We start from the raw sequence: 25,998 nt of genomic DNA, 5'->3' as shown, positions 1-25,998 counted from the left end.
CGCTTAACCGACTTCAGCCAGGTCACGATCTCGCGGTCCGTGAGTTCGAGCCCCGCGTCGGGCTCTGGGCTGATGGCTCAGAGCCTGGAGCCTGTTTCCGATTCTGTGTCTCCCTCTCTCTCTGCCCCTCCCCCGTTCATGCTCTGTCTCTCTCTGTCCCAAAAATAAATAAACGTTGAAAAAAAAATTAAAAAAAAATTATTTTTAATGTTTATTTTTAAGATGGGGGAGGGACAGAAAGAGATGGGAACTGAGGGTCTGAAGCAGACTCCTAGCTGACAGCAGAGAGCCTGATGGGGGCTCGAACTCACAAACCCACTAGACCATGACCTGAGCCGAAGTCAGATTGACTGAGCCCCCGAGAGGGATCTTTTTAAAATGCAAGTTTGATCAAGCTGCTTTGTAACCTAAAAACTTCCGTTTCCCTAATTTCCACGAGACAGTGTCCAAACCTCTGAATAGAGGTCTCATCTCTTATACTGCTATTGAAAGCAGTGTCTGGAATACACAAGTTATTTTTCATCTTCTCTTGTTTTAGGATGGTTTTACATTAACCTCATAAGCTCTTTCTTTTTGCGACTACATAGAGTATTACTATTCATCCCTAAAGAACCAGCTCAAATGTCACCTCTCCTAGGAAAATGTCCTCGATATTCTGGGGACAATTAGGCGTTTATTTCACTTATTCCCACAATGCCTTGCTCCTATCTGTATGAAAACGTTAAGGCGCAGAAACAGATTATTATAACACTGGGATTCCAAAGATAGCAGGAGCTGTGCTCTGTCTACCTTGATGTCTGCCTCACAGGGCTGGGTACAACATTGGTATTTAATGCTTATTGAGGGAGTACAAACACATATGTTACTTAAGATAAGACCTAAGGATAGACACCAAAAGTTTATTTTTGTGATGAGAAAGTTATACTTTTTTCCCTCCTGAGAATTCTTTTCCCATCTTTGGTGCTAATGGGATGGAGGGCTAGGCAGAGCTATGAAAACTAGAGAGAGGGAGGGAATTAGACGAAATGCAAGTGTAGAGAGTGACAATCGAGACGGAAGGGAAGGGAAAACCAGGCCATCCGTCTTGATTAGTGTATCAGGTTCAGGACCAGAGAGAAGAATCTCCACGGATTTCCAAGAAGAAAGCTGGGGTCCGCAGTCTGGCCGCAGTCAGGGCCATGTGTCCATCTGTCCCTGCTTCCGAGGGAAGAGAACTTGTGAGGTCTCCCTGTACAAAGTTCAGAAGGAACTCGGGCGTCCACACTCCAGCTGTCTCTCCATTCTGTTTATTTTCCTTTTCAAACTCCCTCCCAGCACTTAGGAACCTTCCCTTTCGGCCTGTTCCGCTGAAGATTGCTGGAAAACATAACCTTAGCAACGCGAAGGGCCTTTGGGGCCCATTCAGCCTCCCATTACTCCCAATCCAAGAGCTAGGATTTAATTGTCTTCCACTGACGACTCATTTTGCCTGAGAACAAAGTGTCCTATGCCTTGGCTGAGCTCAATAGCCACATGGAAACATACTGGCTTCTCGAGTGGATGGACTGGGCGGCCATCCACGTGGGTGAAAGGGGGTCGGCACAGCCAATCTGCCGAAACTGGGGAAGCAGGTTCAGGTGGAGAATCTTTCGCTCTGTGTTCCTTTGCCTTTTATGTGTGAACACAGTCTGGAAAAGGAATTCTTGGAACACTGTACGTCATGAAAAAGAGAAGGTCGCAGTGGAGGCAGGGGTGCGTGAAGCCGGTAGATTGCCCATAGATTGACAAAGGTCTTTCCAGGAAGCTGTGCCACTCGGTTTAGCTCTGAAAGTGGAAGGTACCCCACTCCCAGTAGGTTCTGCTTGGGAAGGGGCTAAAGACGGACAGTGGTTCCTTTTGTCCTGGAATAAGTGCCCTCATTGACCTCCTTTCAGGGCCATAGACCCAAAGCGCTTGAAGCTCCTGAAATTGGAATATGGACAAAAACTGGGTCTATTTCACCAAGTAGCTGATCATTGCCTGCTTCCCTCATTCCACTGTGCCTTAAGATTCCACCCCCCAGAGTATGGATCTGGGTGCCATTTGTCATATTTTCCCTTTCCTAGGGGTGGCTCCGGGTCCTACCCACAAAGGGAAGGTAAGAATTGAATAGTAAAGTATTCAAATGTATGACCTATTCATGGAGTTGATAGACTCAAAAATTCCCAATTAGTAGAACGTTTTCATCAGATCGTAGTCTAAGCTCATGGTCCAATGAGTGATGTGTAGACAAAGATCATATTTTTTCCTCCAGGCTTTAACACACACACACACACACACACACACACACACACACATACCCCACATGCATGCACATTCAGCTTTTTTATGATTTGGGTTCGTTTCATTATGGTGGAAAAGTAGGCAATGCCTTATTCATTCATTTGTTTATTCATTCATTTACATAATATATTTTGGACACATTTATGAGCCAGATTCTCTACTTGGAGCTAAAATATAGTAGGGGATGAGTCAGAGGGTCTTTACCAGCATAAGGCTAATAACTAATGTAATATCAGACAATAGAATGAGATCTCTATGATCTCTGGAGTACACTATTTCTTTTTTTAAGCTTATTTATTTTTGAGAGAGACAGAGAAAGAGAGAGAGAACGAGCTAGGGAGGGGCAGAGAGAGAGGGAGACACAGAATCCGAAGCAGGCTCCACGCTCTGAGCTGGCAGCACAGAACCGGCTGTGGGACTCGAACTTATAAACTGTGAGATCATGACCTGAGCTGAAGTCGGACGCTCTACCGACTGAGCCACCCAGGCGTCCCTGGAGGACACTACTTCAGTGGACTTTTATTTTTCCTCCTTTGTCTGTCATGGCGAGTCCCATGGGTGCCAGCAGCTGTGTGATTCCAGAGGAGACGTGTCGGGGATCGTAACACCTCGACATTGTCTCATGTCAACTGGCTAAGCCACCAGGTTTCCTGGGGACGCCGATTTCCACGACTCTGTTACGAACAAGTCAGTGCCCACCCATGCCACGAGGGCCTCTCTGTTGACTTCCAGTGTGACAGCTGTTCTAGGAAGCATCTGCAGGGCTTTTGCCCGGGAGTATCTCACGCCGTCTGTCCAGTGTCCGTGGGGAGACCACCTGCCCAGAGGTGTTGTGCTTGGCCTCCGGGTGGAATCCGGGCTTCTCTCCGCTGTCTTGTTTATCAAGCCCGGTCAGCTCGGTCTCACGTGGAGAGGAGAACACCAGGAGGTACACTCAGCCCTCCGCAGACAGCTCTGGTAATTTTCCTCTGCGAGAAAAGGGGCCGGCGGCCAGCCTTGGCCCGTGATCCGCGGCTGTCCCCTCCAGCGGCCGCTGATGCAATTAGGGCTTTTGGTTTCCTTTTCCGATATTTTCTCTGACACCGAACCACTAGGGAAAAGAGGCTAGGAACTTTCAGGTTATCCCAGGCAGCTGAGAAATATTCACAGAAACAAAAATATTAGGCTCACTAAATCCTGGGACCCGAATTGCAGCAGTATACGAATGCTTCTGAATATATTGCGCATGGGTAGGTTTGTGTGTACGCTTGCGAATGGGCATTTTCTCCCCCGAAGGTGGCATCAGATAGGAAAGAATAATAATAGTCCCTTTGCATTATCTTTGGTTTTGTTTTGTTTTACATAAAAAGCAGAAACACAGCTCTTGGCCGAAAAAGGGCTTTTCTGCCAAACATTTTTGGGGCAGGGTTTAGTGGGGAATGTGGGCCTTCCATCTTTGATATATTCCTATATTCCAATTTTTGGAGGGACCCTTTCTCTCGGACGTTGTGGCGGGATTAGGGTAGCACTGCACATGTTGGTTGGAGCACTATACTCCAACTTTCCAGTGCGTTTCATTGCCTTCTAGTATATTCCACCACAGAAAGTGTGTGTGTTTCTTTTTAACAACACAGTCTAGTTTTCTCTAGGGAGAACATTATCTCTATCATTAAGACTTTGGGGTGCCTGGCTGGCTCAGTTGGGAGAGCATATGACTCTTGATCTTGGGGTTGTGGGTTTGAACCCCATGTTGGGTATGGAGATTACTTAAGTAAATAACTCTTTTTATTTTTAATTTTTATTTTTTTTAGGTTTATTTATTTGAGAGAGAGAGAGAGAAAGAGAGCGTGGGAAGGCCAGAGAGAGAATCCTAAGCAAGCTCCACACTGTCAGCACAGAGCCTGATGTGGGGCTTGAACTCATGAACTTCGACATCATGACCTGAGCCCAAATCAAGAGTTGGACGCTTAAAAGACTGAGCTAACCAGGCACCCCGTAAATACATTTTTTGTTTAGAGAGACTTTAACTCCTTCTCTGCTTGCTATATATATCTCTTTATTTCTCTAAAGAGATTTGATTCTTGTGCCTCTGTATCTTACAAAAGCCCCCAAGGAGCTGAGAATGGCTCTGTGAGCCATCTCAAACAAGCTGGACCAACCTTCTGGAGATTATTTGTGACTCCTATTTTCTCCTTCAATGGAAGGCGGCTTTGGGGCTCCGTAAACACTACCAAGAATCTTTAAACTGTGGACACATTTACATGGATAAATGGCTTAAACAGATTCATCAATTTGCTTGATTTACGTTGGTAAAATATACACTTAGGTAAGAAAATATACACTTTGATTCCCTCCACAATCGTTTTGGAATTCAACCATTGAAGGGAGGAGATTAATTCGGTTGCTTGTCATCGTGCAGATAGGACAAGTCGTTGATGAACTCTGCTCTTCCCTCTCTGGCCGTGTCTGCAGCTGGTATTACACAGTCTAAGGTGATTCACGTGGTCAATTATCGTGACGTTCCTGCTCTAAACTGTTCAAAAAGCGAAGGTTGAAAAATTGCTCTCAAGAATTATTAAGGGATCATTTTACCGGTCTGTTGGGATCTAGAAGAGAAAGCCCTGAGAAAACTCAGTCTCACAGAGGTCATTTCACTCGAACGTTAGCTCCACCTGAAGGAATATAGATCCTTCTCTGATAATCAGCTAAGGCGCCATGTGGGATCATTTAGCTAAGTGATATGCAGTCACTCTCCTTTCTGTGACACATTAATTTCTGGAGCTCCATTTGTTGTCTTACCTTACACGTAACTATGGCAACGGACACCCTGCTGACAAGCTCTGTGCCTACCGTTATTAGAGATGCTACCCTCTCTCTGTCAACTTCAATTAACTGGCATTCTTTTCCCCCGGCTTTGTAAGGCAGTTGACGTCAGCATTTCCAAGGTGCAGATGAAGACATTTTAGATATGGGGGGAAAAAAAACCCAGACTTCATTTGAAAATCATGGCATTTACTCATGGCAGCTCAGAGAGGGAAAATGCAAATGAGGAGGCATCGGTCGGTCCGCCTTCTTTTTCCGAGAGGGACCTTGTCAGTGCTTCCGTGTGTGAAATTTGAGCCTATGGCCTTACACACATCCAGGTGTAGGACCGCTATTTTTTTTACTTGCAATATTTAGAGAGAAAGCATCCTAGAGAAAAGGTTAAATAGTGACATAGTATTTTGGACAGCCCTCAAGATGGCTTTTCCTCAACCTTTCTAATGAGTTATTTGCAGTTTTATTTCTCCAGGGTTTGTGGTGGAAAGTAGTCTGATTGTTTTGACTTGGAAACTCGACTTAATGGTATTTTGATGTGTCAGAAATCCATAGGCAAGGGACTAGGGCTTTGAAAGAGCTCTGCATCGTGGGTATATTTAGTACCAAGGTAGGGTTAGGGGACATGGTGCCATGTTGTGAGACCCTCAAAGGCCCCTGGAAAGACATTTCAGCAGATTCCAGGTTAGTTAAGCATTTATTGAGTGGCCATATGTGCCTTGAAGAGTGCTAGGTTTCACATTGATTTCCTCACTTAAGAACTTAGTATCTTTATTAAGGTGAAAAGAACTCCTAAAATTTAAAAAAAATATTTATTTATTTTTGACAGAGAGATAGCGTCGAGAGGCGGAGGGGCGGAGACGGAGACACAGAACCCAAAGCAGGCTCCAGGCTCTGAGCTGTCAGTACAGAGCCCGATGCGGGGCTCGAACCCACAAACTGTGAGGTCATGACCTGAGCCAAAGTGTCAGATGCTTAACCAACTGAGCCACCCAGGTGCCCCAAAGAAAAAGAACTCTTACCATTACACTTGAATACGTATACATGTAAAGCACGCTCTTATACTTTTTGACCCAAGGAGATAATTAACAAAGGATTAGAAAAGAAAATGACATTACCACATTAAAGCCAAATATAATTTGATGCAGAAAAAAAGCAATGGAAGCAGAGCCCAGCAGATGGTCGGATCATCTGAGCTAGTCCACCCTGGGTCTGTCGCATCTGGGGCTTTTATTTTCTCTACTAATGCGATGGGCTATTTCACCACTTCTTCAAGGTGGGAGTTTCTCCAATGATGTTTATTTCCCGGTGAATGGACTTCATTCAAGTCCAAGGAGCCAAATGGTTGGTGTTGGAGTAAATTTCTTTGCAACACATTCTTGGGCAAGCCACAAGCAATGAAGACAAAGCGTATCAGCCTTATTCCATATTCTGCCAGTTGGCGTTTGGGGGAGGTGTTGGAGAAGAAGGATAGAAGGATGCGTATCGTTGGGAAGGTTTTAATACATTTTGCTATTTTTGGCACAAAGGCATCTTGGGTGGAGTCATGTAGCTCTCCAGGTTGGGCAAAAGGAATGATAATGACGCTGCCATTTTCTGAGCACCTACTGTGTGATAGGCACAGTGAAAATTGCTTTACAAACATTCCCTTGTTTGTGACAGGAAATCTGCATAGATGAACTCTTACTACTCTAGTCTGTGTGTGAGGAAACTGACGTACAAAGAACTTAACTTGCTCAAGTTCATCTGGAGAAAGCAGTAGAACTAGAACTGAAGCCCACAAAGGAACCCTGACCCACCAGCTCTTCCCACGCACATACTCTGAATTGACTTGAATGGAGTAAAATTATAACTTGACTCAGAGAAGATAAAGGATGTATTTATTATTGATGCATCTACTAATGATAATTTCTGCAAGTTTCTGTGCTAGGGCCTGGGGATATAGAAGCGAGCCTCTTGGCTACCTGCAGCTTCTGGTCTACCAGAAAAGACCGATAAATATGAAATAAATCCTAATATTAGTTGATTAACTTTTTTGATTAAGCGTAGTAAGTGCTGTACAAGAGAGCATGCAGAGAGGGCAGTAACATGGCCAAAGGGATGATCCTCAAGCCAGAAAGTGACACTACAAAGGATGCTTGGATTGGAAGGGCAGGATGAGCGCACACACACACACACAGTCCTCCCTTCTCCCCATGGCCACACTTTATTAACAATTCTTCATATCTCAGCCACAGTGCTCCTTCCTCAGTGTTCTCCCAGCTGCACACCATTTCCTCCTCTGGAGTCCAATGATTACCTTATTAATCATGAACATTTGTTGTGTACCAGCCATGTGCCGAATATCCTAAATGCTTTCAGTGGGTAACTCATCTGACTCTCACAACAGCCGCTAGATAGTTACTATTGTTGTCCCCATTTTGCAGATGAGAAAACTGAGGGACCTAAGTAACCTGCCAGCAGGTCACACCGAACAAGATTTAAATCCAGACAGCATTGTGCAACCCAAGAGAAAATGGTTGTAATGCTCATCTACGTAGGTTCTAGCTTTGTCTCTTGTGGGACTTAGGCTTTCTAGCAAACATTACACGAACTTTTGGAGGTGTTATCTTCCTTAGTGGACCTGAAGCTGTTTTTTAAAAAAATATTTTTAATGTTTTTATTTACTTTTGAGACAGAGAGAGACAGAGCATGAGCAGGGGAAGGGCAGAGAGAGAGGGAGACACAGAATCCGAAGCAGGCTCCAGGCTCTGGGCTGTCAGCACAGAGCCCGACGCGGGGCTCGAACTCACAGACTGTGAGATCATGACCTGAGCCGAAACCAAGAGCCAGATGATCAACCGACTGAACCACCCCGGTGCCCCTCAACATAATGTTTTTAAGATTCATTCACTTTGTTCCTTTTTACTGCTAGTAGTACTCTCCCTGCAAGTTCTTTAAAGACAAGGCCTGCCCATCTTTATATTGTCCTTAGAACCAGGGTGATAGTAGAAATATTTATCAACAGGGGTGGCGTTGGCACCTATCAAAACAGAGCATCCTTTCTTCTGACTTCCACAGGACTCAACTACACTTTCTGTCTTGCTTTCAGGCTTGGATGACTGCCAATCAAGGAACCTTGTCTTCCCTCGACAAGAAGTGGATGGGTGATTCAAGCTACACTGATACAAATGGTCCTTTGGTTCCTGCTGCCTAGTTATCCAGAGCTTCCCAGATTTCCAGCTATTCTGAAACTAGATCTCTCTGCTTTTCCTTCATTTCTGTGAGTTATTCAGTAGACTTTCAGTATTTTTCTTCTTTTTTTTTTAACTTAATGTAGCCAGAGTCAGTTTCTGTTGCTTGCAGCCAACAAACTCTGATTTAGACAGCTTCCATCTTGCCAGTCCCCACCAGTATTTTAGGATATCTTAAATATCCTAAATATTTAGGATATTTAGTCGCTGAGTAGGATGATCAGTCACTGAGTACAGAATACTTTTGAGGGGCGCCTGGGTGGCTCAGTCGGTTAAGCGGCTGACTCTTGATTTCAGTTCAGGTCATGATCTCACGGTTTGTGAGTTGAAGCCCCACATCAGGCTCTCCACTGACCGTGCAGAGCCTGCTTGGAATTTGCTCTCTCCCCTCTCTGCCCCGTACCACGCTTGCTGTCTCTCTCTCTGAAAAAATAAATAAATAAATAAATACTTAAAAAAAAAAAAAAGAATACTTTTGAGTGTTTACTTTAGAGAATGGAATGCCCTACACTTTCTTATGAACGGATCATGTGGTTTCGCCACTTGAGTCATAGACTGGGATGTCTGGAAATCCAATGTTTCACTTTATGAGTCAGTTTCACGTTTTGTTACACGTGACTCTCTAAGGGGTTCCATTCAGAAAGCCGCTGTGAAGATTTGAAAATAATACCCATCATTCCATACTCTTGAGAACAGAGACACATATTGATTAAAAAAACGAAGATTCTTATTTTTATGGCTATATCAGGGGGCTGTCGTGTGTGTGTGTGGAGGGGGGTATGCACATGTGTGTGTATTTTAATCGCATTTCTTTCCCAATCAAATTAAATATTTCACTTTGTCTTTCCAGCTCTCTTTACTAGGCTCAACTATTGCTGTAATGTGCTCTTCACCTTCCTTCCTCAGCTTCTACTAACTTTTCTGCTAGCTTTATCTCTTGCTACTTACTTGGAACACTCCAACGTTTGCTGCTGATGAGTGCTAATTGAACTGTACTCCTTGTTTTTTCTCATGAATCCCGGGGAGAGTCACATTTTTCTCCCCAAGGGAAAATGGAAACACGACAGAAGACTGAAGCAGCTGCTATGTAAACAGGAGAGGAATGAAAGGACAGATTTCAGCGGCCTTTGTGCAAAAGGAAAGTGGAAGGACAGCAATTCAAGTCCAGGGCCGGCCCCGCAGACTAGCCTTTTGCAACAATAGCACGGCATGAGAAAAAAGGAGGGCCTGTCTCAAGAGGAAGTGCCCCATGTGGAAGGGCTGAGCAGGAAGTTGCTGTTATAGTCCTCCGTAGACTCAGGATGAATGAGAAGAAAGCCCTAAAGAACCTCGAGATGGTACAAATTCAAGCGAATCTGTCTGAAAATCAATATGATTCTCAACAAATTTTGTCCTCTCTCATTGGTTGACAATGAGAATAGGTGCCTTAGCAGACAGAAAATAAACAGAAGCTTGGAGGGTAAAATCTGTCCTTCTGACTTCAAGGTAAGTGCCTGTATCCTTTGGTGCTTTGAGAATTATCTATCTTGTCTCACTCACGTTTGCTCTTACTATCGTTACTCTTACTCAAGATCTCATCATTCCTGGTAGGATTTCCTAATGGTCTCTCTTCTCCTGGTTTCTCCCCTCTTCGCCCTCTTCTGTCTGCTTCTAGAATAAGCAAGACCTCTTTATGTCGATCACCTGCTAAAGACCTTTGCCGATGCTCCTTAGTTCAATGGATCAAGCTGGACTCTGTGTTAAGACAAGGAAGACCCTACCTGTGTGGGTCTCCATATGCTTTCTGGCCTTGTCCTTGGTTACCAGCTTCCCTTCGTCTCCCACGCGGGTCTAGTTGCTGTTTCATAGACGCCCCCCCAAGTATATTAAGGCCTCTGTGACTCTGCCCCCAAAGCCTTCCATTTTGGTTTTCTCTTCAAACTTCTTTTAAAGTAATCCTTTAAAGACTAACATTAAATTACAAAATCTCTGCCCAGCAGAATCTATTGCCTTTTCCTCTGTGCGCAAGTGTTTTTCTATACATACCACACCTGTAGCCCATACACTGTATCAGCGTAGTCCAATGGAAATATAACCTGAGCCAGATATATATTGCAAGGGCTCATAGTGATGTTTGCTGGGCTATCATAATGAACAGTCAGCATTGGGCTATAGGTCATTGTACACTGTCTCTCTTTTGGTTCCACAGTGTGTTTCTTGAAGAGTATGCCTTATTCATCTTTTGATGTCTGATTTATTGCCCCGTGCAGGGAACATAGCAACTGAGTAAATGTGTGCCGCATGGAAGAATAATTTTTAAAAGTCTTAGGAATCTGGGGCACCTGAGTGGCTCAGTCGGTTGAATGTCTGACTCTTAATTTTAGTTCAAGTCATGATCCCAGGGTCATGGGATCGAGCCCCCACGTCAGGCTATCAGGCTCCATGCTAAGACTCTCTCTCTCTCTTTTTCCCTCCCTCTGCCCCACTCCCTTGCTTGCGCCCTGTCTTCTCTCTTTTTCAAAAAAAAAAAAAAAAAGTCTCAGAAATCTATGGATGTTAGGCCCACAAATGAGTCATTATATTTCCATTTTTGTCAAATTCCCATGTTAGTCTCAGGGCAGGCTATAAAATCATGTTTAATAATTCCCTGAAATCAATTGCCAGATGGTCAGTGGGGTAGTGCATAATAGGAATGACATGAAAGGAAGATTAGTTGCGCTGTTCAAATTCCATTTAGCTGTTGTAAAACGATCATAACAGTTTGAATACGTTATGACTACAATGATTACATTGTAATTGTGTACCTCTTGGGTGTTTTTCTCATGCCGTTGACCTAGATGAATCCACCTTGCACACGTGGCCTCGTCAGTCATGGAAGGCATCCCTGAATGTGTTCAGAGGAGATAAAAATGGAAGGAGAAAAGGGCTGAGTTAAATCCAACGTGATTTGATAATCATCTTTTCTCAATTCCTGTGGATTGACAACCCACATGGAGTAACGTGCACGCGGTGATCCTGTGGGTGTAAGTCACAAGGAAAATCTGCGGGGTCTCTGATAGCAGCGGTTACACACCAATGGAAGAGTCTGTTCTTTAATCCCACACTGTTACAACCTTCTCAAGACTACAGGGAAAGGGTCTCTGGTGAGGAATCTTGGGATTTCAGGATAAAAGTACAGAACACAAAGCACTGAGACACGCATCTAATGTATTATAAACAACGTCTCTTCTTGCCAGAATGAAGTCCTTGAGAATCATTCAAGGACTTAACATACAAATAGCGATTGCGTCTAAGGAGATTATCCAAAACACATGGTTTTAGATGCCTTTGCTAAAGCAAAATCTTGTTTCCGTCCCTTAGAAGATGGCATTCCGATGGGACTCTTGTCATGTCTGTTACCATATTTGCCCTTCCAGGTCATTTCGACTTTTCCAGTGTTTTTACATGCTTTAATCCATCATACTGTCCATTCGTTAATTTAAAAAAATACGTATCAAACTATTGTCATCACGTGCACTAGGTTCACATTGGCTATGGAAATTATTAAAACTATCCTAGCTCATATTTTAGAAGGTGTCCGTTATTTTTCAACCTATAGACATGACCACAAACAATTAGTCTTGTGCCATAAAAGAATCAGTGGTTGTAATCCAAGGCAACTTCATTAAGAAGAGACAACAACATGAAGACTTTGGCTTCCTTCTCTCTTCTCTCTGTGGAAGAAGCTCCTGAATGTTGATAACAGGAACACACTGGGTCTCAGTGGACGATACCTACTCATGTCTAGGCTCCAGCTGTGCAAAAGTATAATCACCTTGGCACGTCTCAAAGGACCCAACAGAGCAACCTCTTACGCGTGCTGGAGAAGGGAATCGCCGCACGTGGAATAATAATGTCAATTGTTCAGGCCTTTGAAAGTCTAACCACGAAAGCAACAGTGTATTTCAACACTGAGGCATTTTTTAATTCAGGTTCAGCCCAATTACTTGAAACACGTATGTTTTAGAATGTCTTTTTTACCTTCGACTTAGACATTGAATGTCTGAGGGACATTTGCGTCTTGTCCAAAGATAAACAAAAATCTTTTTTTTCCTTTTAATGTTTATTTATTTCTGAGACAGAGAGAGACAGAGCATGAGTCAGGGAGGGGCAGAGAGAGAGGGAGACACAGAATCCGAAGCAGGCTCCAGGCTCTGAGCTGTCAGCGCAGAGCCTGACGCGGGGCTCGAACTCCCGGACCGCGAGATCATGACCCGAGCCGAAATTGGTCACTCAACTGACTGAGCCACCCAGACACCCCAAGATAAACAAAAATCTAAAAGTGATGGATCTCATAATCTAGATAGTCTAAAAATCTAAAGACGAAGTGCTTTAAGGGATCCCACGTGCTCCACCTGCCAGCAAAGCTCTCTTGATTTGTTGGAGAAATGCTGCACATGCCACGGTTGTTTTTGTCCTTCTCCCGAATGTCCCATCCAAGTCATATCCAGTGGGGGTGGAGAATAGGGCTGTGGTGTCAGACAGACCTGGGCTGGATCTCTGGCTTCACCACCTGCAGACTCTGGGATTCTGGGCACACTATTACTACTCGTTAAACAATGATGCCTTTTCTTTATATTGTTCTTTATTCTTTTTTAATGGTGTCTGCCCACGCCACCTCAAATTCAAAGTAAACATTCAAAACCTTGAAACCTTTTTAGAAAATTTGCTCAATGGCAAATGTAGTTTTTTTGCCGAGAATATAACAAGGGGAAAAACTCCCACTTTGTTATTGCATGCTATCAACTTTGGACTATTTATTAGACCAACTGATGGCATCATTGCTGTGGCTAGTTTGGAATAGCCTAAAACCAAAACAACTTTTGTTTGGGATTTCCTTTGACTTGGGTAATTTCCACTGGGTAATGTCACATAGCCCTGCGGTTAAGCTCAAGTATTGAACACAGTAATAGTTTGTCTCCAATTTTAGAAATGCTAATGACAAAACTTGCCAAGCAAATCAAATTGGGGATGGTAGTCTTCACTGACAAGAGAAATATTTAGACTATGATTTATCCATGGATTCCTTTAAATCAAACGTCCTCAATGGAACCAGTTCTGGCCTCTAGGGGACATTCTGAGCATCACAATAATTGAAGCAGTGTTACTGGCATTTAGTAGAGGGACGCTGGTGGTGCCTGACTGTGTCAAAACCCAAGAGTCCTGCACAGATGAATGGTCTCTTAGCCTCTGTAATTGCCAAATGCCCAATGGGACATCCACGCAGCTATAAAACTTGTTTTTAATGAACGGAGCCTAGAATCGAACTCTCTTTTACATATAAGCTTTTTAAAAAAATGTTTGTGTATTTATTTATTTTGAGAGTGGGGGAGGGGCAGAGAGAGAGCGGGAGAGAGAGAGAGAATCCCAAGCAGGCTCCACACTATCGGCACGGAGGCTGACACAGGGCTCGGTCTCACAAATCATGAGATCATGACCTGGGCCGAAATCAAGAGCCCAACGCTTAACCCACTGACCCACCAGGGCGCCCCAAAGTTTACACATAAACTTCATGTTGGTTTTGTGGTTGGTGGCACGGTTTTAGTAATATACAATACGTCTTGTGGGAACACAGTTACTTTGAAAATTGAGGGAAGATTATACTACTTTGTTTTGTTTAGAACCTTACCAAGAACTGGCCACAACTATGGACTGAATTGTGTCTCCCCCCAATTCATATGCTGAAGCCCCTGCCCCAAGTACCTCAGAATATGACTATGTACACATAGGGCCTGTAATGAGGTAATTAAGTTCAAGATGGGGTCATTAAGGTGGGCCCAATATGGTGTCCTTATAAGAAGAGGAGATCAGGACACAGATACACAGAGCAAAGACAGGGTGAAGAAGGCCATGCGTCAGCCAAGGAGAGGGGCCTCAGAAGAGACCAAACGTGTCTACACTTTGATCTCGGACTTCTCTTTTCTCCAGAACTGTGAGAAAGTACATTTCTGTTGTTTTTAAGTCATCTGGTCTGTGGTGTTTTATTATGGAAGCCCAAGCGAACTAATAGAGTTGTTTTATTTTTGGAGAAATCATACCAACGGCATTAAAGCTGCTCACTGCATCTGAGTCCCCAGTACAACACATCCATGCCAGTCTTGAGCAGAGCAGGACTGCCCAGTGGGGCCCATGCAACCGTGAGAGAGAGCCATATGTGCTGGTTATTGTACAGGCCACAGTTTGGGATGGTTTGTTACACAGCAACAGATAACTGGAACTTGGCTGGTGTTTGCAAAACCCTTTCTCTGATGGAATTAAAGAACCTCTCTGTGCCCCGCCTTGCTCTCCAGATCACGTTAGGATGGGACATACCCTCTCTTCGCTCTGGTAAGACTACACGAGTCTACTGGACTCCCTCGGGGTTCTGTTTCTCAGGCCTCAACTGTTTCTAACTCGTTACTGGGGGCGGGGACAGGCAATTGTTAATCTAATACAGAAAAATGCTCACCAACCCCAGTGGAAAGGCCACGCCGTACGTTGGTTGAAATGACATAGGAATAGAGACACTTGTTTTTGCTTTGCTGCCTGATTAGTTCATAAGGTAGACTCTGCATTTCCAAGAAGTGTCTTAAAACAATTATTCTTCTCCCACACATTTTTGGCACATTTGGATGAATGCCAACTGGTCCAATTCTAGGCCGGTAAGGACTGGAATTCATCTCTCCTCCAGTGATCTTGCTACAAAGTTCCCAGCTCTGGCACAAGCAAAAGGTAACAGTATAGTCCCATGTACGGTCCTAGTTCACAGGGAGGCCCTCAGGGCCTTGGATGAATCCTGTCAGAAGAAACCGGGCAATACAACAAACATCGTAAATACTTTATGTGGCTTTCTCCTGAACACTCAAATCAGAAGGCAGAATGAATAACTGATGTCAATAACAATGCATCTTGTCTTTTGTGAAAGCACTTTCCTGTCCCAGCTTCTATGGATTTCCTTCCCAAATGGTGGCCTTGTGCAGCGATCTCTTCCTCACCAAGAGTTTAGTCAGAACCCAGGTGAGTAGGGGGTTGGGGGTCATGGACTTTGAGAGTTGTGGTTTTTCTAAAAAATGTTGAGTCCTTTTGATTTAATCTTTGAAACTCTAGGATTCAGGTTCACTTACATCATTTCTGGGTTGTTTGGGGTCTCCTACAAGCCATCCCCGAATAGTGTTTTCCCACAGAAGTTAATCTTCTGGGGAACCTAGGTATTGAAAACAAGTAGGGTCACCCAGACTAAGAGACTGCCTGGCTGTCGAAGGTTGCCAGTCTTCTGGGGAGGGGGGGGGGGGAACATTTCAAATGTTTGTTTATTTTTGAGAGACAGAGGGAGACAGAGTGGGGGAGGGGCAGAGAGGGAGGGAGACACAGAATGGGAAGCGGCCTCCAGGCTTCGAGCTGTCCGCACAGAGCCTGATGCGGGGCTCGAACCCATGAACTGTGAGATCATGACCTGAGCTGAAGTCGGCACTCAGCCAACAGAGCCACCCAGGCGTCCCTGGGGGGGCATTTTTAGAAGGTAATGGAGGGACGTGACCATCTTTGTAAGGGACTGAAATGTCTTTCTCTGGTCTGAGTGTGAATCAGGGTCGCTGGGGAATTAATACGTAATTACAGGTGAAGGAAACTAATGGTTGATGAAGGATGGGAGCTGCAGGGGAAAAAAATGAACATTTGCATGGAGCTTTGGGAGAGGAGGAAAAAAAAAGAACTGGGCTCCAGTGACATTTGCCTGAGATGCAGTTACTGAAATCTATCAGGGTAGCCAGCCGTGGCTCTGAGCTGTGCCCAATGACAGGGTCGGGACCTCGGACAAAATCGTGTTAGAGATAGAAAGAGACACGACCAATCAGATGATAGAAGGGTTGATGGGAGAGGGCAGGCAGGCTCTGGGGTGCGTCGGGTGAATCCCGGGACTCACCCTGGGAGGTGAGAGGTAGGGCTGAGTAACGCATTGCCTGCTAATGCCTATGGGGGGGAGCGAGGCCCTTATTTGCATCCCCAGCAGAGAACCAGGACAGGGACACGTTCACATTTGTATAGTACTTGGAATTTACACAGCGAGTTTGCTTCTATTTAAAAAAAAAAAAAAATGTTTATTTATTTTTGAGAGAGAGAGCACGGAGGAGGGACGGAGGATCTGAAGCCGGCTCTGTGCTGATAGACACAGCCTGATACAGGGCTTGAACTCACAAACCATGAGATCATGACCTGGGCCGAAGTTGGACGCTTAACTGACTGAGCCACCCAGGCGCCCCTACCCAGCCATGTTGAATCCATGTTTACCCCTAAGTCTCACAAAAATTTCCTGATGCTGGAAGAGCAGGTACGACACATTGTTCCCGTTTTACAGATCAGAAAACCGATCAAGGTCACCCAGGGAGAAAGCGGTTTGCCACCCGCTGATAATGGCTGTCACTGAACACTTATTATGTGCCAGGCACTGCTGCAAACATCTTACTTGTGTTCGTGTTTTTATTTCCCCTGCTTTACGGAGTGGGGCTGGCAGTCCCGAGGGGAGTGTCGGAGAGCCCCGATTTGAGGGCCTGGTAGGGGAATAAGGGATCCCGCTCCTTATTCTGAGAGTTGGGCTCTGCTGACTGCCCTTGGGAATCCTGCATCGCAGCTGTTATTTATGCATAAGTGTGACCCAGGACAGGATGCCCTAGGTTACTGAGGGAAATGGGGGGGCGGGGGGGGGGGGCGAAGGCCACATTCACTGACAGCTGACTGTGCCATTTCTCAAATATTTAGAACGTGAATTTGAATAAAGAAGGGATGCGTCAGGCTGAAAGCCTGGGAATCATTTCTGCTGTTTCCAGCTTCACGACGAGCTGCATGAATAGCCTGGTAATTTCACAGGAGAGGGGCTTGATTGCGTTTAGTCCCGGTCCCTTTTTTGCCAGACAACACGCTGGGCTCAGCATGACAAAGGAGGTTATAATGAGCGTTTTCAGGGTGTCTAGACCAAGGAGGGAGCTGTCAGACCTCCTGGGATAAAATGACGGGATGAAAAGACAGAACGTTAGTTCTGGGCTTCAGCCTACTGACCTGCGTGTTTGGCTCAGAGCCAAAAATCTAGGGTCCAAATGAAGGCAAGTTAATGAAACTCTACGCCAGCCTCAGTTTCCTCATCGGCAAAGTGGGGATCGTGGCATCATATCCTGTAGGACCTGAGGAGGATGAAGTGAGTTGAGGCAGAGTCTGAGTGCCTGACACGCGGGAAACTATTTTGTGGTATTTAACTACGTCAGGGTTTCTCGGCCTTGGCTCTGTTGACGTTGGGCCTGGATAATTCTGGCGTGGGGGGCAATCCCGCCCATTGTTGGATGTTTAGCGGCACCCTGGACTCTTCCCACTAGATGAGAGTAGGGGCCCTGCCCCCGGGTTGTGACACCCCAAAATGTCTCCTCTTCCAGGGGCAGAATTGTCCCCAACCGAGGATCATAGATTTCTACACTTTCACATGAATATCTTAGTTTTCTAAGGCCGTCAAACAAAGTATCACGAACTGAGTGACGTGATCATTTATTGTCTCCCAGCTTTGGAGGCCAGAAGTGTGAGAACCAGGTGTTGGTGGGGCCGGTTCTTTCTGAGGCTCTGAAGGAGAAGCTGTTCCCTGTCTCTTCCCGGCTCCTGGTGCTTTGCTGGCAATCCTGGTGTTCCTGGGCCTGTAGGCACATCGCCCTCATCTCTGCCTTCGTATCCACATGGCATTCACCTATGCGTGGCTCTGTGTCCATATTTTTATCTAAATTTCCCCTGTATTTATTTTTTTAAATACTAAAAAAAGTTTTTAACGTGTATTCATTTTTGAGAGACAGTGAGAGACAGGCGTGAGCGGGGATGGGGGGGCAGAGAGAGAGGGAGGCACAGAATCTGAAGCAGGTTCCAGGCTCTGAGCTGTCCGCACAGAGCCCGACGCGGGGCTCGAACCCATGAACTGTGAGATCATGACCTGGGCCGAAGACGGACGCTTAACTGACTGAGCCCCCGGGCACCCCCAAATCCCCCTTTGTATGAGGACACCAGTCTTGTTGGATTAGAGGCCCACCCTAATGACCTTCTCTTAACTAATCATATTCACAGTGGTCCTATTTCCAGATAAGCTTATATTCTAAAGTACTGGGGGTCAGGCCTTCAACATGTGAATTTTGGGGGCACACAATTCAACCCATAGTAAATATACATAAATTTACATAAATGTAGAGACCACAGACTCAAAAGCCTATGTGGCAGGGCTGTGTCATACCCAAAAGCCTGGGACAGGCAATTGCTGTTGGGGGGGAAAAGTGGTCTTTGTGATGCAGAACTTTTAAGGGAAGCCTGGCACTTCAGGCTTTTAGGTGGAATTTCTCAAATCGAGAACGCCAAATAACCACTAAGATCATTTTAAAAAAGTGTCAGGTTCCCTGAATGCATTCTGAGCAGTGTTGGGCCTGCAGATAGCCAGTTTTCGAGCCCTGTGCGAAGAAGTCGTTAAATTTCATGAAAGGAATTGTCAAGGATCAGAAACAGATTAATTTTTCCCACTGACGGAGAATGGGGAGAATTGTAAGCAGATCTGCAAGCTTTGGGTGACCAAGTAATGTAATGTTTAAATTGGGACACTTTTGGGGCGCCTGGGTGGCTTAGTTGGTTGAGGGTCTGACTTGATTTGGACTCAGGTCATGATTCCAGGGATGTGGGATTGAGCCTCCTGTCAGACTCTGTGCTGAACATGGAGCCTGCTTAAGATTCTCTCTCTCTCTCTCTCTCTCTCTCTCTCTCTCTCTCCCTCTCTTCCCCCCCCCCCCCATCTCTGCCCCTCTCCCCTGCTGGTGCTCTCTCTCTTCTCTCAAATAAAAAAATGAAAACATAAAAAAATAAATTGGGACACTTTGGACAACGAAAGGCTATGTTGTTAACAATCACGCAGCCATAAAAAAGAATGAAATCTTGCCATTTGCAACAACGTGGATGGAACTGGAGTGTATTATGCAAAGCTAAATAAGTCAGTCAGAGAGGGGCGCCTGGGTGGCTCAGTCGGTTAAGTGTCCAACCTCAGCGCAGGTCATGATCTCATGGTTAGTGGGTTTGAACCCAGCGTCGGGCTCTGTGCTGACAGCTCAGGGCCTGGAGCCTACTTTGGATTGTGTCTCCCTCTCTCTCTATTCCTCCCCCACTCATTCTGTCTCTCAGAAATAAACATGAAAAAAAAAAAAAGAAAAAATAAGTCAGAGAAAGATAAATATCAAATGATTTCTCTCATATGTGGAATTGGGAAAAGAAGGAAAATAGGATAAAAACTGAGAGGGAGGCAAACTGTAAGAGACTCTCAAACACAGAGAACAAACAGGGTTGCTGGAGGGGAGGTGGGGGGGATGGGCTAAATGGGGGATGGGCATTAAGGAGGGCGCTTGTTGGGATGAGCACTGGGTGTCATATGTAAGTTATCAATCAATAAATCCGACTCCTGAAACCATTATGACACTGTACGTTCACTAATTTGGATTTATTTATTTTTATTTTTTATTTTTTATTTAAAAAAAAATTTTTTTTAACGTTTATTTATTTTTGAGACAGAGAGAGACAGAGCATGAATGGGGGAGGGTCAGAGAGAGGGAGACACAGAATCTGAAACAGGCTCCAGGCTCTGAGCGGTCAGCACAGAGCCCGACGCGGGGCTTGAACTCACGGACTGTGAGATCATGACCTGAGCCGAAGTCGGATGCTTAACCTACTGAGCCACCCAGGCGCCCCACTAATTTGGATTTAAATAAAATTTGAAAAAAAAAATCCCTGCAAAAGAGGAGATTCAGATATGATTTACAGGTAATAACTTAGGACAAGAGATACCGGTGTGTATTTTTAAGTGCTTAAAGGCAATATGCTGAGGAAGAGCATCATTTAAATTGAAGAACTAGGCTATGCATGAACCGATGCTTGAGACCATTTAATGCCTACATTTGTGTCTTTTTCTTTTTTTCCCCCGCTACATTTGTTTCTTTACCAATCATGTCCACTTACCTCAAATATTTAAGGTATCTGTGTAGGTATGTTTTATATCATTTTGTCTGTGTGTGTGTGTGTGTGTGTGTGTGCGCATAATTCTTTTTTTCCCCTACCCACGCTTGTTTTAGGCATATGTTGTTGGGCTCATTGGCTCAATGCCACAGTGGCTATTGACCCTTGAAATGTGGGTCGTCCAAGTTGAGGATGTGTTTCAAGTGTAAAATACACACAGGAATTCAAACCTTTTAGTACAAATGTATAAAATACTTCAATACTTTGTATACTGATTGCATGTTAAGATGATAATATTTTGATAATCTGTCTAAATAAAATACATTAAATTAAAATTAAAAACTAATTACATCTGAATGAAAACATCTCATTCAGCTGGGTCGTATGTTCATACTACCTAAATTGCGCCTTAACAGAGATCAACTTGTTTTGACCTGGATGATCTCAGCGGTTAGGGAGGGGCACGGGGCGGGAGGGGGGGTGGCGGTGGGGTGAGGGACAATGCGACAAGGGCACCGTGCTGTGGTGACACCCCGCAGGTGCCCCTCCAGGCTCTACCAGTTATTAGGTGGGGAGACCTTGGGCAAGTAATCTTCCAGGCTTCCATTTCTCATGTGTTAAAAGAGATACCAGACTCCAATGGGTCTCTCAGCTCCCTCCAGCTTTGGTCCTGCAAACAGCAAATAAAAAGCAACTAAGATCCCATGAATGATGTAACTCCTTGAATATCTTGTTTCATTGGACAAGCGCGCAAGGGAAAGGTCTCCTGGGAGGTTTTGCAGGTGGAGATATATATGGCTTACAATTTAGATGCTTCAGCCTCTATGGTGGTGGGTGGGTCCTTACTCTCTACGGGTCATATATCTGAGGAAAATGAGAAATCTTCCTGGAAAGATCTGTACAGCCACACAAAAAATTACATTCAGTTTCAGGGAAGTCATGGGTCCTCTGAAGTCCGTTTATAAAGTCCCCAGTGCTCCATAGATACATCCCAGGATGAGAACCACTGCTTTAAGGGAATTTTTTTTTTTTTAGAAGACCCTCCAGAATATTGTTTCATGTTCTCAGCCAATTCATTCATGTGACGGCACCGACAGACTTCTAGCTGTGTTGTGCATGCACATGTTGCACATGTTGGTGACTGTGCTAGGGGCCCGGCATATGGCAGTGTTTCTCAAAGTTTGAGCTTCCTTGTATTTTAACACATGGGTGCTTTTAATAATTGCAGATTTTTGATGGAAGAAAAGCAGAGCATCTGGGGATATGGGCTAAGAGCCTGCCTTTTAAAATATTGTTCCCCTCCCTCTGACTGTGCTTAGATACACCAAATTTGTGAACCATTGGTGAATGGGATCTACTGGCTTGCCTCCTGCAGATAGGGGGTAGCCTGTCCACGGAACTGCTGCGTGAACATCCTTCATCATGTGCCACTTCATTCACAGCCCTCCGTGAGCTGACAGTGAGCCCTTGAGTTACTATATTCCATCGGAATCCTGGGCTAATATATTGCCAGGGGAAGAGGAGGAAGAGTCCCCACTGCCATCCCCAAACAGCACAAATATTTGGAGAACCCCGGAGACGAAATGAAAAGATGACCGAAAAACGACACAACTCTCCAACCAGCGCACTCAAACTTTTGTTCCCGTAGTTTTGATTTCAAGGAGACGCCATGTTTGAGTTCAACTTCCCATGGATCCTCCATTGCCTGTAGGTTGAAATGCCTACTGATGGGGATGTTCGCCAGGCGCCCCGCCCCCATCACTCTCCCTGGCAGCACCATCACTTTTCTGTTTTATACATAAGGAAGCAGAGGCTTGCTGGGGCTGGGTGCCTGCTCACCCCTCAGAGTGCCACTCTACCTCCGTGATCTTGACCCACCCTCTCTGCCAAACATGCTTCACATCACCCTTCCCCAGATGTGCACCATTTCTTTCTTCCTTCCTTCTTTCCTTCCTTCCTTCCTTTTATTTTATTTATTCTATTTATTTCCTTCATTTATTGATTTTAAGAGAGCACAAGTGGGGGAGGAACAGAGAGAGAGGGAGAGAGAGAATCCCAAGCAGACTCTGTGCTGACAGTGTAGAGCCTGATGCAGGGCTTGAACTCACAGACCATGAGATCATGACCCGCGTCAAAATCAAGAGTTGGTCGCTTAACCGAATGAGCCACCCTGGAGCCCCAACCATTGGTCACTTTCAAGTGGGGCCTCTTCACTGGCTTTGGTTCTGTAATAGACCGAATGTTCGTGTCTCCCCCAAATTCACATGTTGAAACCCTAACCGTCCATGTGATGGTATTAGGAAGTGGGGCTTTTGGGAGGTGATTATTAGGTCATGAGGGTGGCACCAACTGTGGGGTTGACAGAGGAGGCGGGTGCTGTTCTGGGGTCCCCACCATGCTACGGCAAAGACTTGTCCCAGAGGTCTGAACTGGCTGACTCAGTGTATTTGGGAAGGGGCCGGAAACCCCCCTAGCAGGTACAGAAGCTTCTTCTAGCTCAGTATTTTAGTAGACGTCTGCCCACCACTACCCCCACTACTCCCACGGGAGACAAGAGGGATTGAGTGGTTCTGTCCAACATACCCCTTGGGAGACTGAGGAGCTGGATTGTGAACACAAGTCCACTTGCCTCTTTCCACTACCAGTGGTATATGCAGAAGCTTCCTCTGGGATGGTTGGTAAAAATGCAGATTCATGCTCTGTCCAGGAATCTATGTTTTCACTAAGCACCCTAAGTGGTTCCAGTAGAAGCGATACATACATCATCCTCACATTCAGAAGCTCCTTTCTAGTCCAAGTTGCCTCACAGACGTGGCTATTTAGATTTCTAAAATACTCTCCAGTTCCTAAAGTGCCAGGATGTACATTGTCTCATTTGTAAAATGAGGCAGCTGGTGCCGACTCTGGGTGATCCCCAGGAGCCCTTCCATCTCCAAACAGGTCCTTCTTTGCTTGAAGGACCAGCATGAGAGCTCCCAGGGGCACACACGGACCACTGTCACAGGAAGACAGTAAGGGAGGAGTGGGAGGTAGAGTGTGCAGACCGGGGTCACCTCACGGGGAGAGGTCTCCCTCCAAGGACCCGATGGACACCCCCGTATGAGACTTCTGTGCACTAGGACCCTGGTGTTTATGGCAGATGTGGCTGCATGAATTGAACTCAGAGCCAGAAGACGAGGGTCTATGCAAATGGTCCCAATTTAGGCAGGAGACTCATAGACACAGAGATTGTGTGAAGATATTTCGAGAAGAAGCACTGTCACCAGTCACCCATGGTATGGAAAGAGCATTGGGCTGGGAGTCAAGATGGTTTCCAGTCCTCACCCAGCCGCTAACTTGCCAAGTGGATACGGCCATGTTACGGTGCCTCAGTTTCTGTCTCGGTAACAGAAAGGGATTGAATTGGATCTTTGGAATCTAAGTGTTCGGCAGAGGAGCCCCAGGGATGTCAGAGAGAAAGGGGGGAACGTGAGTGAAGGGGCTTTAATTACGGCAGCTCACAATTTGCCTGCTTGGTTTATTTGGGTTCTGTGTAAGCTCTCTTGGGAAATATGGTCTCCAGTACTAACAACAACAAAAAATGTTTGAAAAGCACTGGGGTTTGCTTCAAGGCACGCTGAGGCTTCAAGTCACCGAGGCTAGTGTCTCTGGAACGATGTTTGGCCATTTACCTGAATTCAGGTGAAAGTAAGCACATCATAAGCATTTCATTTCTTGGTCCTACTTCCCTGTCACCAAGAACCCCGAATTCAGGTGAGCAGAATGGAGGTTAAATGGTAAATATTGGACCTAGTTAGGGCTAATATTTAATTTAAATAAACACAGCTGAGCAAACAGAAGGCTTTAAGCTAGGGTTGTATTTACGTAGCCATTTCCTTAGTGGGCAATGGCTTTTTGACTTTTTTCCTTCTGATCTTAATTGTGACCTGTTTGACTAAGTTGATGGAACAGATTGAAGAGCCCAGACATAAAAAAGCTGGGGAACCTTTCCGTGAAGGGCATTTTTATCTAAGTCTTTCATTATTTAAGCCTCTGTGAAACAGAGGGCCTAAGGGACTTCTGGAAATTTAAAACACAATGATCTGTGTGTCTTACTGTTCTTTACATTCCTTATTCTACTTAAGAAAAGGAAGAAATCGTTTTGGGGTTGTTCTTCTGACACACTCTGGGTGCTTGATCTTGGGTGACTCAGCAGAGCCGTCCAAAGTGGCTACTGCGGGATTCTCCAGGGGCTGATCTGAGTTGGATCGTTGCTATTTCTTAGGCTAGGGGACACTGACGTCACAGCCTTGGGATCTCATCATTTAATTAACAAGCAGAGCATGTAGCCTGGGTGTCTAGGAAATTTACTGGCTTGGGATATATTTTTATGTTTTGAGATGCTTCTCACTTGATCCATGTGATAATACGAGTTGTTTAAAAGAAAGTTTTTTTTTTTAATCATCCATTTTTGAGAGAGAGAGAGAGAGAGAGAGAGACGATGTGAGCAAGGGAGGAGCAGAGAGCCACAGAATGTAAAGCAGGCTCCAGGCTCCAAGCTGTCAGCACAGAGCCCGATGCAGGGCTTGAGCTCGTGATCTGCCAGATTATGACCTGAACTGAAGTCGAACACCCAGCCTACTGAGCCACCCAGGCACCCCCGTGATAATATGAGTTGTTTTAAAGCTAAACTCCCAAACTTCGGTGGCTTAACCCAAAAGAAGTCACTGCTCACTCATATAAAGTCCAAAGTGGCTTTAGGCACCCTGCCTTCCACGCAGTGATTCAGGAATCCAGCTCCCTTCCACCTTGTGGATGACACACACCGGCTTCTTACCCATTGTTACTGGAGATCTGTACTCATCATTTTGTTCATGCTCCATTGATGAGAACTGACCCCACCAAGTCTAAAGGGACTGGGAATATCATTCTGGGTTGATAACCATTTTCTCCACAGAATCTTTGTCTCATACAAGGAGAGCACAAGTCTTGGGTGGTCAACTAGTTATCTTTGCCACAACTAGCAATCGCAAACCTTTACTTGTTGGATAATCATCAACTAAGCATGCAGATTGGACTGACTGCTTAAATCCCAAATAGTCAAGCTGATGACATTTTTACTTTAGTCAAAGCAAGAGGAGAAAAATGCCCAAGGAAATGAAACATGTTGATGCTTGTAGAAATGTCCCATCCAGGGGCACTTGGGTGGCTCAGTCGGTTGGGCGTCTGACTTTGGCTCAGGTCACGATCTCACGATTCGTGAGTTCAAGCCCCAAGTCAGGCTCTGTGCTGACAGCTCAGAGCCTGGAGCCTCCTTCAAATTCTGTGTCTCCCTCTCTCTCTCTGTCCCTCCCCTACTCACACTCTGTCTCTCTCAGTCTCTTAAAAATTAATGAACATTAAAAAAAAAAAAAAAAGAAAAGAAATGTCCCATCCATCCAACCAGGCATTACAGGGAAAACTTGTTCTGAGAGTCCTACAGGAGAATAAACATGCACAAGCAAACTCAGCTTCTTCCATGTGGGTCCAGAGAATGACTTCCTTTTTCTGTGTCCCAGAGATCATCTGTAACACCTATACTCCGGCGTTATGAGTTTCATTTCTTACGTTATTGAAATCATTGAAATGAACATGTCTGTCTTTGGTGATGAAGGGTTGTTCTCCAGGAAAGGCGTGGACAACAGTG

This window comes from Herpailurus yagouaroundi, unplaced genomic scaffold (assembly GCF_014898765.1).
Source record: "Herpailurus yagouaroundi ecotype Mexico unplaced genomic scaffold, PumYag 202, whole genome shotgun sequence".
NCBI lineage: Eukaryota > Metazoa > Chordata > Mammalia > Carnivora > Felidae > Herpailurus > Herpailurus yagouaroundi.
Note: the sequence above shows the minus strand (reverse complement) of the source record.